Source organism: Poecilia formosa, unplaced genomic scaffold, assembly GCF_000485575.1.
Source record: "Poecilia formosa unplaced genomic scaffold, Poecilia_formosa-5.1.2 Scaffold1150, whole genome shotgun sequence".
NCBI lineage: Eukaryota > Metazoa > Chordata > Actinopteri > Cyprinodontiformes > Poeciliidae > Poecilia > Poecilia formosa.
Window position 1 is genome coordinate 8,650 of NW_006801089.1, and position 10,104 is coordinate 18,753.

Consider the following 10,104-nt stretch of genomic DNA (forward strand, 5'->3'; position numbering starts at 1 on the left):
TTATTATTTCTTTTTGGCTAATTTATTCTAGATTTTCAACCCAGCACATCTAGTTTTAACATCTTTTAATCAAATAGCATATTGTGAAACTATACATTTTCTCCAATAATGCGAGCTATTGGTGAAAGAATAGCTTGGAAAAAATTGGCTATGGATTTGTAAATGTATTTCTATCACTCAAAGACGATGTTTTAACAGCTTTAACAAATCCACCAAATTACTGTTTCTTCCTCTTATTTATGAGATGCAGAGCTATTCTGCTGACTGGAAGCCTTTGAGCGCTCCTACCGACGCTGTATTAAACATTTTGAAAAGTGAGGACGGAAGACAGTAGAAGACGGGCTGCGGGATTTGTCAAAGCCTCATCAGGGAACCTTCTAGCAGATTTTGACAAGCAATTCGCTCCCAATTCTTTAACAGTCAGCTCCCATCCTCAGTGTATCATCAGTGAGAATGGCTTCATTAGACTTCTGCTGTCACTCACAGCTGCTTTTTCCCCTCTCTCTCTCCATACTGCAACAGGCAGGAAGTATCAAAATGCCTTCTTCATTAACGGAGCCGTTCGGCAGTTACCCCTCTATGGTAAACGGCTCCCCCCTCTGGCAGAAGCTCCAATTGACCCACATTCGCCCAATTACAGCTCCTTTGTCTCCTCTCGGCGCGTTTTGAAACTCAGAAGCAAGGTGAGTCATAATAACATCTGTGTGGTTTTTATGTACAGGTCATTAAGCTGTGTCTGCTGTTGCTACGGCAACTAGGTTTTGAGTTGTAGGGTAAAAAAAAAAAAGCCGGAATAAGCACACACTGACTTAAACCGATGCTTAAGAAGTCTGTGAAAGTTTTCTTCTTTGACATTTGTCATAAAAAAACAACACAGTATTCAAATTATTATTGCAATGTACATGAAAACTGTCGGAAATTCATTGGTTTTTGGGTTATTATGCTCACGTGAGTGGCTTTTTATTTAACTGCCTTCAGCACTTAATTCGGTCAAACCAGGTTTGAAATGAGATCGTCCACCACACCTCCTTCCTCATTTCACAGGGTGAAAGTGCGACATGCAGCGTCTGGACGCTAACGAGATCTAAAGGCTCTCTCACAGGGACAAAGAGCTGTGGGGAGGGGGGAGGAAGGTGTCGTGGAAAAAAAGAGGAAGAAATATAGTGAGAGAGAATGAAAGGAATGCTAAAAATGATGGTGAACGAGAAATAATAGCAGGCTGAAAAATGAAAACAGCTCAGTTGTCTTTTTTTTTCACCCAATATTCAAACATTAATTAATTAATAGCATTAGAGGATTACACAGAATCATATATCATACACAAAAGCATAATGCATTCAGAAAGTGATCAAACTTATTTATTAGCGCTTTAAAAATTAGGTTACGTTTTTTTCTTATCCAAGATATAAATAAAAACCTGACTTAACACAGGTGTTTGCTTCAGAAAACTAAAAACCCTTAAAATCTCTCCAGCATTTGACTTATTTAAATAAGAGCTGTTAATGGACTGATAAAAACTAATTAATTGCAAATCCGTAAAAAAAAAAAATAGCAATTAGTCACTTAAAGATGATCCAGGCATCAACTAAGTAATGACACAAGGGACTTTTGCTTTTTTTCTCAGACATACTGTTTAAAAGTATTAAAATAAATTTAGTATAAAAAAAACAGAATGTAACTTAGCTAAAGTGCATTATATACATTCATTCTTTGGCTTGAAACATTGAAAATGACTAAGTTTTATCAGATGTTGCTTTTTATCCATTGATAGTTTGAATGAGCAAACAAAAGTGAGATACGGCAACACGGAGGGGGCACCTCTTAAAATAATTGTTGCATTTAACTTATTTCTATCAAAGTAAAAAAAAAAAATAACGCAAATAGTGGATGTGATTATTTTAACAGCCCTAATCTTAACATATTGTCAATGATGCCTACGAAAAACATTTGTAATCTTTGAACATTTTTGTATTTTGTCATGTCATAACCATGAAGAATAATCTAATTTCTCTGGTAAATCAACACAAAGCAGTGCATAATTAGGAGGTGGAACTAGAAGTTGATGTATGACATGGAGAAGCTCATTGATAACTGAGTTAAAAACCTTTCTTTTCATGTCTCAAGGTATGGCTCTGTCAGCTTTCCATGACTTAAGACGTTTTTTCTCAATGAATTAGTCAGATTGGATGGACAGCATCTGTGAACAGAAATATTCAAGTCTTGCCACAGATTTTGAGTGGGAAACAGGTCTAGACTTTGACTAATCCTTTCTAATACATGGATATACTCCGATCCAAACCATTCCATTGTAACTCCAGTTTTATTTTCTTGGTCGTCCACCAGGATATTCAAGTTAATATCTTGAGTTAGTTTTTCTCCACAAACTGCTTTGACTGGAGATCAAAAAGTTTTGATCTCATCGGACCAGTGCTCCATTTTCCCACGTATTTGCCAATTTGCCATGGAAACAACTTGACTTGTGGCATTCAGGATTTCATTAGGTTTTTTTTCAACAATATCTTTATCATGGCCTCTCCTTCATAAAGACCAGATTTGCGATTAAAGACTAATCTCACAGTTTAAGCAGATGACCACTTTTGAATGTTTTACTTTACTTATTTTCCAAATTTCAGTAGACAGACTGAACTGATCTTAATGAAATGTTAAAAGGTTGAGATGTGTTAAAACCTTTTTCCTACCTGCCATCTTCCTTTAATAATCAATTGACTACATTTATTTAAGAATACTGGAGTAAATGGGCATGCACACCCCTCTTTTCAGACTTTTGTGAAAAATTACAATTTTTCTTGCACTTCAAAATTATGCACTGAATTGTGTGGCTGTATGTGATGTAAGAAAATGAAAACATTTTCAAATAGTGCAAGTACTTTTGAGACTTCTTTACTTTGGTTTGGGGAGAAAAAAAATGGAAAAACGGCAGAAAGATAAACATACATTTCAACTGCATACATACTTGTTTTTACTTCTGATTTACAAAAAGAAGATGTAACATATTCGCTAAAATGTTTACTTGACTCACACTTTAATCAGATCTGAATAATCAGCCAGATCAGAGTTGAAGTCAGTCACCTCCCCCCACCCCCACCGAGCCCCCTTAAACTCACACGCACGCACACACACAGACTCCCACCTCCCACTGCGACCGGTCTGGCCCTGGTTGTTGCACCCTCGCTGTCCTACGCCCACGCTCCGTATGCTGTCAGAAATGTTGCTAAGTGTCTCAGTTCACACAACGCTAACACTGTCGCCAGCGCTGACACATGCAAACACACTAGCTTGACAAAAGTTTGGGAAATTCAAAAACAAGGCAGACAATTGCTCTAATGTTCAAATATGCATCCATAAAAACAGACACCTAAAGATTTGTAGCGGGAGATAATTTGTGCATCCATTTAGAAATCATGTTCAAGCCACTAAAGAAGAAAGAAAAACACAACAGCAGACTAAAAATGTGTTTCTTTGATATGAAATTTTTGTCAGTTTAGTCATGACATTTTCTGAAAAGTAATTTTATTTTGTTTGCAGTGGCTCTGAGTGAGTCAAAAGTCGCATTGTTTCTTTAAAATCATAAAATAGGGAGAGAATAGTTTGTATTTCCTGACAGGGCATATGACCTGCAAATTTCAATCAAGCAATCAATCTAACGATCGATTGATTTTCATTGATCAATCAATCAATCAATCAATCAATCAATCAATCAATCAATCAATCAATCAATCAAGTTTATTTGTATAGCACATTTCATCATCAAGGCAATTCAAAGCACTTTACATCATAAGAACACAAAAATATAAAGTAACAAAGACAGTATACATTCACCAATAAAGAAACCAGCAACAGACATTACAATTTAAGGAGTGCCATTTTAAAAATCATCAGTACAAATATGTTGGTCAATGTTCCATTTATTATGATTCAAAAGCAACTCTGAGTATCTTTCAAAGACATAAAAACTGAAAAAAGTGACTCAGTTCAGTCCATGCAGCCGTTTGCTGCAGTGATGTTGCTCCTTTTTGACATTCTGATTAGATGAAATGTTAACTATACTGTTGAACCTGAATTAACACATTACAGGACTGGGCAATAAAACAATAACAATGTCTATCACGATAATCATGTGATCAATATCAGTAGTAAGTCTGATAGAATATTGATAATTTCACTGAACTGCTATTTACTATCCAGCCGTTCTGGATAGCTAGAACCGCACAGCATTCTGGGGAATGCAGACAGAGGAATAGCTTTAGCTGATCAACCTCTTGAGTTCTTGCAAAGGATGACCAGAATCCTGACCAGTGACCTGAAGGTGGCATGGCAAGACCAAGCAGTTAGCAGTGTTTGCTGCTGCTGGGTTCGAATTCCCACCTGTTGTTCTTCTCACTGCATATCTATCAGTCTTTACCGTTAAGCTCCCTTATCTGGTGAAGATTCATTGCAAAGTGCAAGGAGCCAAAACGTTCGAACTTGGACTTTTGACCGAGGCTAGCTTCTTCAGTTGTGATAAATACCAAGTCGGTGCCATGTGGTGCCAATATTTCCGACACAATTGTAACGCAGAATTAACTTTATGCATACTTTTTCAGTCCTGTCAAAATAAAAATCATGTATTAACTGATGCTGAAACTTTAGTGATTATTTATTATATTCTTGTTTTCTTTCACATATCAAATCTGGAAAACAATTGCCTCCCGAGGAACTGCAGCTGTGCGTTGCCAAGACATCCAACAACTCCGGGCTGCTGACTTTTTCTAAAAAAGCACATTATTTTTCACAAAAAAGCAGCTGTGAAAAAAATCCCTAGTGTCACTTCACCCACACTTGCTCACACTATTTGTATTCACAGGGGCCTAGAGAAGGCATGCACATAATTAGAGCCACTGACGGTTCTGCTCATTTTAAGGACGTTTAATGGCAGATGTCCCTGAACAGAAGAAAATGGTTCATTTTCAGTTGTAGACGTGATGCTCGATTCAGCAGTCTGACAGAATTTACCCTCTGCAAATAAATGTCAATATGAAGAGACTCTTTGACAGTTGGTCGGCGACTGGTATATGGGATGTTGCTAAGTAACCAAAACCCTGACAGACCGAGGGATCAAGCTTCAGACCGAACAGTTGGTGTGTGTAGGATGTGTATACATGCCGTAGTAAGTGTGTGACTAAAGAAGGTGTGAGTTGACTTGAACCAGAAAGAAAAATGCTGAAGTTTAAGTCATGGCCTGATGGCTTTTGGAATCAGGGTGTGTAAAAAAAGTACATACAGCAAAAAAAGAGCCTTAATATCGATAATTACTGTATGTTCTCAATCGAGGAAGAATACATTGTGGAATAATTTGCAGTTTTATACTAATACACATAAAAGGTAAAATAATGTAGAGCCTGTGGTCACCTGTTGAAATTCTAAAGTCTTGCTGACACAGTATTATGCATTAACAGAGTGACGACAGAAGACACAATTAATGCAGTTAAAGAAGAGCTGACTAAAGAAAATTGGGAGTCAGTATTTAACCAAGATAATATTGACAACGTTTGTGTGTACTTTTAAATTTTTGTATGACACGAACTGTCCAATATAGAAATACACTAAAAGAAATAATTATTCATTGACACCATGGATCACAAATAGATTGCAAAATGCTTGTTAAATAAAAACACTAAACAGTTTATAAAGTATAGAACTGAAGAAGCAGAGAATATTACGGTAAGTTATTGGACAGGAATGAAAATAATATTAGAGGTATTTGGAATATATTGGACAATGTCATCAGGAAAAGTTGTAGACAGATTAATTATCCACAATATTTTTCCAATAATGTCGAAATTATTTTGATATGAATGATAGGGTTAATAATTTCAACAGGTATTTTGTGAGTGTTGGACAAAAAATCGGGGTCTTGTCAAATACAAAATTAATCATATTGTATTTTCAAAGATTGTTTTTAGCAGGAAAAAAGTATGTTACCACTCCCAGACCAAAAAACACATCCATTTTTGCCCTCTCCTGCCCCCCTTCATGGTGAAGCTGCAGCTGAATTCAGTGGTGCTTTGTCAGTTACTATTTTGCTAAGAAAAGTTACAAAATCAGGTTTTCAAAAAACAAAATAGAGAGAGAGAGAGAGAGACCCAGTTTTTCACCAAGAGAGGTGGGAAGACTGTGCGAGATTATCAACAATTTAGTATGGTTAGCTTAGCTACAGACTACTGTTTGCCTCCATTTCACTAGCATTATGTGAATTAAGTAAAGTATTACCAACATATTCATATATTTAACTTGTTCCAATTGTGCCTTTTACCACTTAACAACAGGTGAGTGAATGAGCAGAAGATCTAAAACACATCCCTCCTGACCCGTCCTCTCCTGTGTGAAATTAAAGCTGCAGTATTTAACTTTTATATAAATATTTTTTTCACGTATTTTTTAAAACTGTCATTATGCTGTTACAGTATGGTATGAGAGGTAATCTCTGAAAAATCTATTTCCTCTGCCTTCTCCCAGTGCTAGAAACAAGCAGTCAGTGGTAGGAAAGTTTTAGTGCTGTCAATCAATATATCATGTGGTGCTGCTCATCCTTCCTCCCCCTCGATTTGTGCCATGCTGCAGCTAGCATAGCACAGAGCTGTGCAGATTCAAACTGTAAATGCTCAGTTTAGTTAGAATAGCTACCAATGACGGGAGATAAGCTGTTTCTTGTAATGATAAGTTGTTTCTCCACCATTAGCATTTTTAGCAGTGAGTGGATGAGGCTAATTGACAGCGCTAAGACCCTCGTACTAGTTCTGATTGGTTGTTTTGGTCAGAATGGTGCATTACTTTAACCAGTTATAGTAATTCAGGAAGGAGATTGAGGAGATTTATTGTTTTCACAGAGTCTCATGACAAACTGCTATGACAACTTTAACAAATATGGAGAAAGCATATTTTTTATTAAAGTTATGTACTGCAGCATGAATAAAATGCAACTACATAAAATTTTTGAGAAGTCTGGATTGTTTATGTGTATTTTGCATGTTGCTTTTGACTCGTGGGGAGAGACATTTCAGTATTAACTAAGTTATTAGTTTTGGTTACTGCTTTGGACTTGACTGAGAACAATCAGAACATCCAATCTTAGATGTATTATACATCAATACAAAAGTACTATAGCCCCAAGAAGTTTAGCAGAGAAATATTTCTGTGTCGAATAAGATTGAAATAAAAGAACAGCAGTAATATTCTTTATGAACGTTGGAACAAAGACATATAGTTCCACATTTAAACCAGAAAAATATAGAAGAAAAAAACACCACATCAGTTTACATTTCAACAATGAACCCTAATCACCAATCAGAGAGAAGAAATGAAATCTACTGGGGTTATAGAACTCTGCAGAACCTGCTACCTGAATCCCAGCCAGTAGTGGCTGAGTGAATGTGGTCTGAACTCTGTGGAGGAGAGTCATGGAATCAGAGATGCTGTAGAAGGACAGAATACCTGCTCTGTGATCCAGGTACACTCCTAGTCTGGAGGAAACTGGACCTGAGATGGAGGTCCAGATGTTGTTGTGACCAAAGATTAAACTGTTTTGGTTACAATTTAAAGCCCAAGATTTGTCATTATTTCCAAATATACATTCATTCCCCCATCCTGCTCTGCTGATAGTCTTGTATGCGACTGCTACAGAAACCGATGAGCTGGTCCACTTCACCTCCCAGTAACAACGTCCAGTCAGACTCTCTCTACTCAGAACCTGAGAATAAGAAAAGAATCTGTCTGGATGTCTAGAATAAGATTGATGTTGATCCATCCATGTTGCCTTCTTGTTCCCCTCTGATAGTCGCAGCCGTGTGTTTGCTGTGTTTGAATCCAAGGTGATTTCACGTGAATATCTTAATAATCCAGCTCTGCTCTTTGGTTCTGGTTCTGACAGTAGAACATCCACCTCAGTGACCATCAGTGAGATGTTTGTCCATGAGTCTCTCAAGATGTCCTGTAGTTTCTCTCTGAGCTCTGACACAGCTGCTGTCACGTCCTCAAAGTGTCTCAGAGGACGGATGTTGATGCTGGATGAGTGTGTCNCTGAAGTTTAAGTCATGGCCTGATGGCTTTTGGAAACAGGGTGTGTTAAAAAAAAAAAAAAAAAAAAAAAAAAAAAAAAAAATCACATTCAGCAATAAAAAGAGCCCTATATGGATAATTACTGCATGTTCTCAATCGAAGAAGAATACATTGTGGAATTATCTTGCAGTTTTATACTAATACACATAAAAGGTAAAATAACATGTAGAGCCTGTGGTCACCTGTAGAAATGATTAATTCTTACTGACACGGTATGATGCATTTTATGATGTTATTCCCCCATAAAAACCGTACCTGGAGTGTTGCTTTGAATCTTTCATGGATGTTTGAGGAATCCTTAAATCTCCTGTGGCAACCATTCTGGGGTACCTAAACACTTACTCTCGCAAAACTCCGACTATTTTCACTAAGTTCCGCCTCAAAACTGAAGTTTCCACACTTGCAAGCTTCCAATGGCCAGTCTGCCACAATCAGTATCTATATACTTTACTGAGTCAGTCAGGATTATTTTTAAACTACTGTGAGACATACAAAACTTAGGAACATAAAATCTTCAAAGCTGCAGTACAGATGACGTAAAGTCTGAAGGTTTTGATGAGAGTGACCTGAACCGAATCTTGGGTCTCCATCTACATAACGGTCCTGAGGGGATGTACGCCCATGAATCTGAGGACTCATAGGTCTAAAGACCAAAGAGGAGGAGCAGTTGATTTTGTAAAGTGGTTTAAAAACCAAGTGAACAAGTTATCGAATGAGTTAGGGGACACTGGGATAAGGTGAGTCAAATTGGGTAAAGTTCTCTTGACTTAAGCTGTGCTGTTTTGGAGCAGAAAAGAGCATGAGGGCTTTCAAAATTTTACGGCCTGCAGAATGCAGAGCAGAGCTGAACATCTAACCTTTGTCTCCTCATTTGCAATCAGAGTTTATTCTCTGCAATTATTCTTCCCATATCACATCTTCAAGAAAACATGAAACTTTAAGTAGTTATTGTGACTTTTAATATTTTTAATATAAACCTTGAACTAAATCAAAACAAAAGCATGAATCAAATATCTAAAGATGAAAATCATTGGATCACATCTCTGCTTTTTGCAGATGATGTGGTCCTATTGGCTTCATCATGTCATGATCTACAGCATTCACTGGAGCGCTTTGCAGCTGACCTGACACCGGATAAGGGGAAGAAAATTGATATAATGAAGACACATAGAACTACGTTTAAACCAGAAAAATATAGAAGAACAAAAGATCAGAGACATCAGAACAATTATCCTTGGTCAATAATAAGAGAAGAGAGCAAATCTAGTTAGGTTTATGGAACTTTGCAGAGGATCCAATCTCCCAAATCCCAACTCCGGCCAGTAGCGGCTGAGTGAATGTGGTCTGAACTCTGTGGAGGAGAGTCATAGTTTCAGAGATGCTGTAGAAGGACAGAATACCTGCTGTGTGATCCAGGTACACTCCTAATCTGGAGAAAGCTGGACCTGAGATGGAGGTCCAGATGTCGTTGTGACCAAATTTAAAACTGTTTTGGTGACATAATAAAGCCCAAGATTTGTCATTATCTCCAAATCTACATACTTTTCCACGTCCTGCTCTGCTGATATTCTTGTATGCTACTGCTACATGAATCCATGCCCTGCTCCACTCCACTTCCCAGTAGCAACGTCCAGTCAGACTCTCTCTACTCACAACCTGAGCAAAATAAGTGAATCTGTCTGGATGATTAGAATAAGACTGATGTTGAGCCGTAACTATTGCCTTCTTGTTTCCCTCTGATAGTACCAGCTGTGGGTGTGCTGTGTTTGGATCCAAGGTAATTTCACATGAACATCTTAAGAATCCAGCTCTGCTCTTTGGTTCCTGTTCTGACAGCAGAACATCCACCCTAGTGACCATCAGTGAGATGTTTGTCCATGAGTCTCTCAGGACGTCCTGTAGTTTCTCTCTGAGCTCTGACACAGCTGCTGTCACATCCTCAAAGTGTCTCAGAGGACGGATGTTGATGCTGGATGAGTGTGTCGACTC

At 37.7% G+C, this 10,104-nt stretch overlaps 2 long non-coding RNA genes across 2 annotated transcripts in view; both read left to right on the plus strand.

Moving 5' to 3' along the window:
* The first annotated feature begins 330 nt into the window (after window positions 1-330).
* Window positions 331-10,104, plus strand: part of LOC107835177 (uncharacterized) — a 14,441-nt gene continuing 4,667 nt past the window's right edge. The window contains exon 1 of the long non-coding RNA XR_001661010.1: window positions 331-683. This is a non-coding gene — a long non-coding RNA (uncharacterized LOC107835177). The remainder of the gene's footprint in view (window positions 684-10,104) is intronic.
* LOC107835176 (uncharacterized) lies at window positions 3,601-10,098 on the plus strand. The gene is made up of 3 exons (XR_001661009.1): window positions 3,601-3,611; window positions 6,819-6,822; window positions 9,624-10,098. It is a non-coding gene; the product is annotated as an uncharacterized LOC107835176 (long non-coding RNA).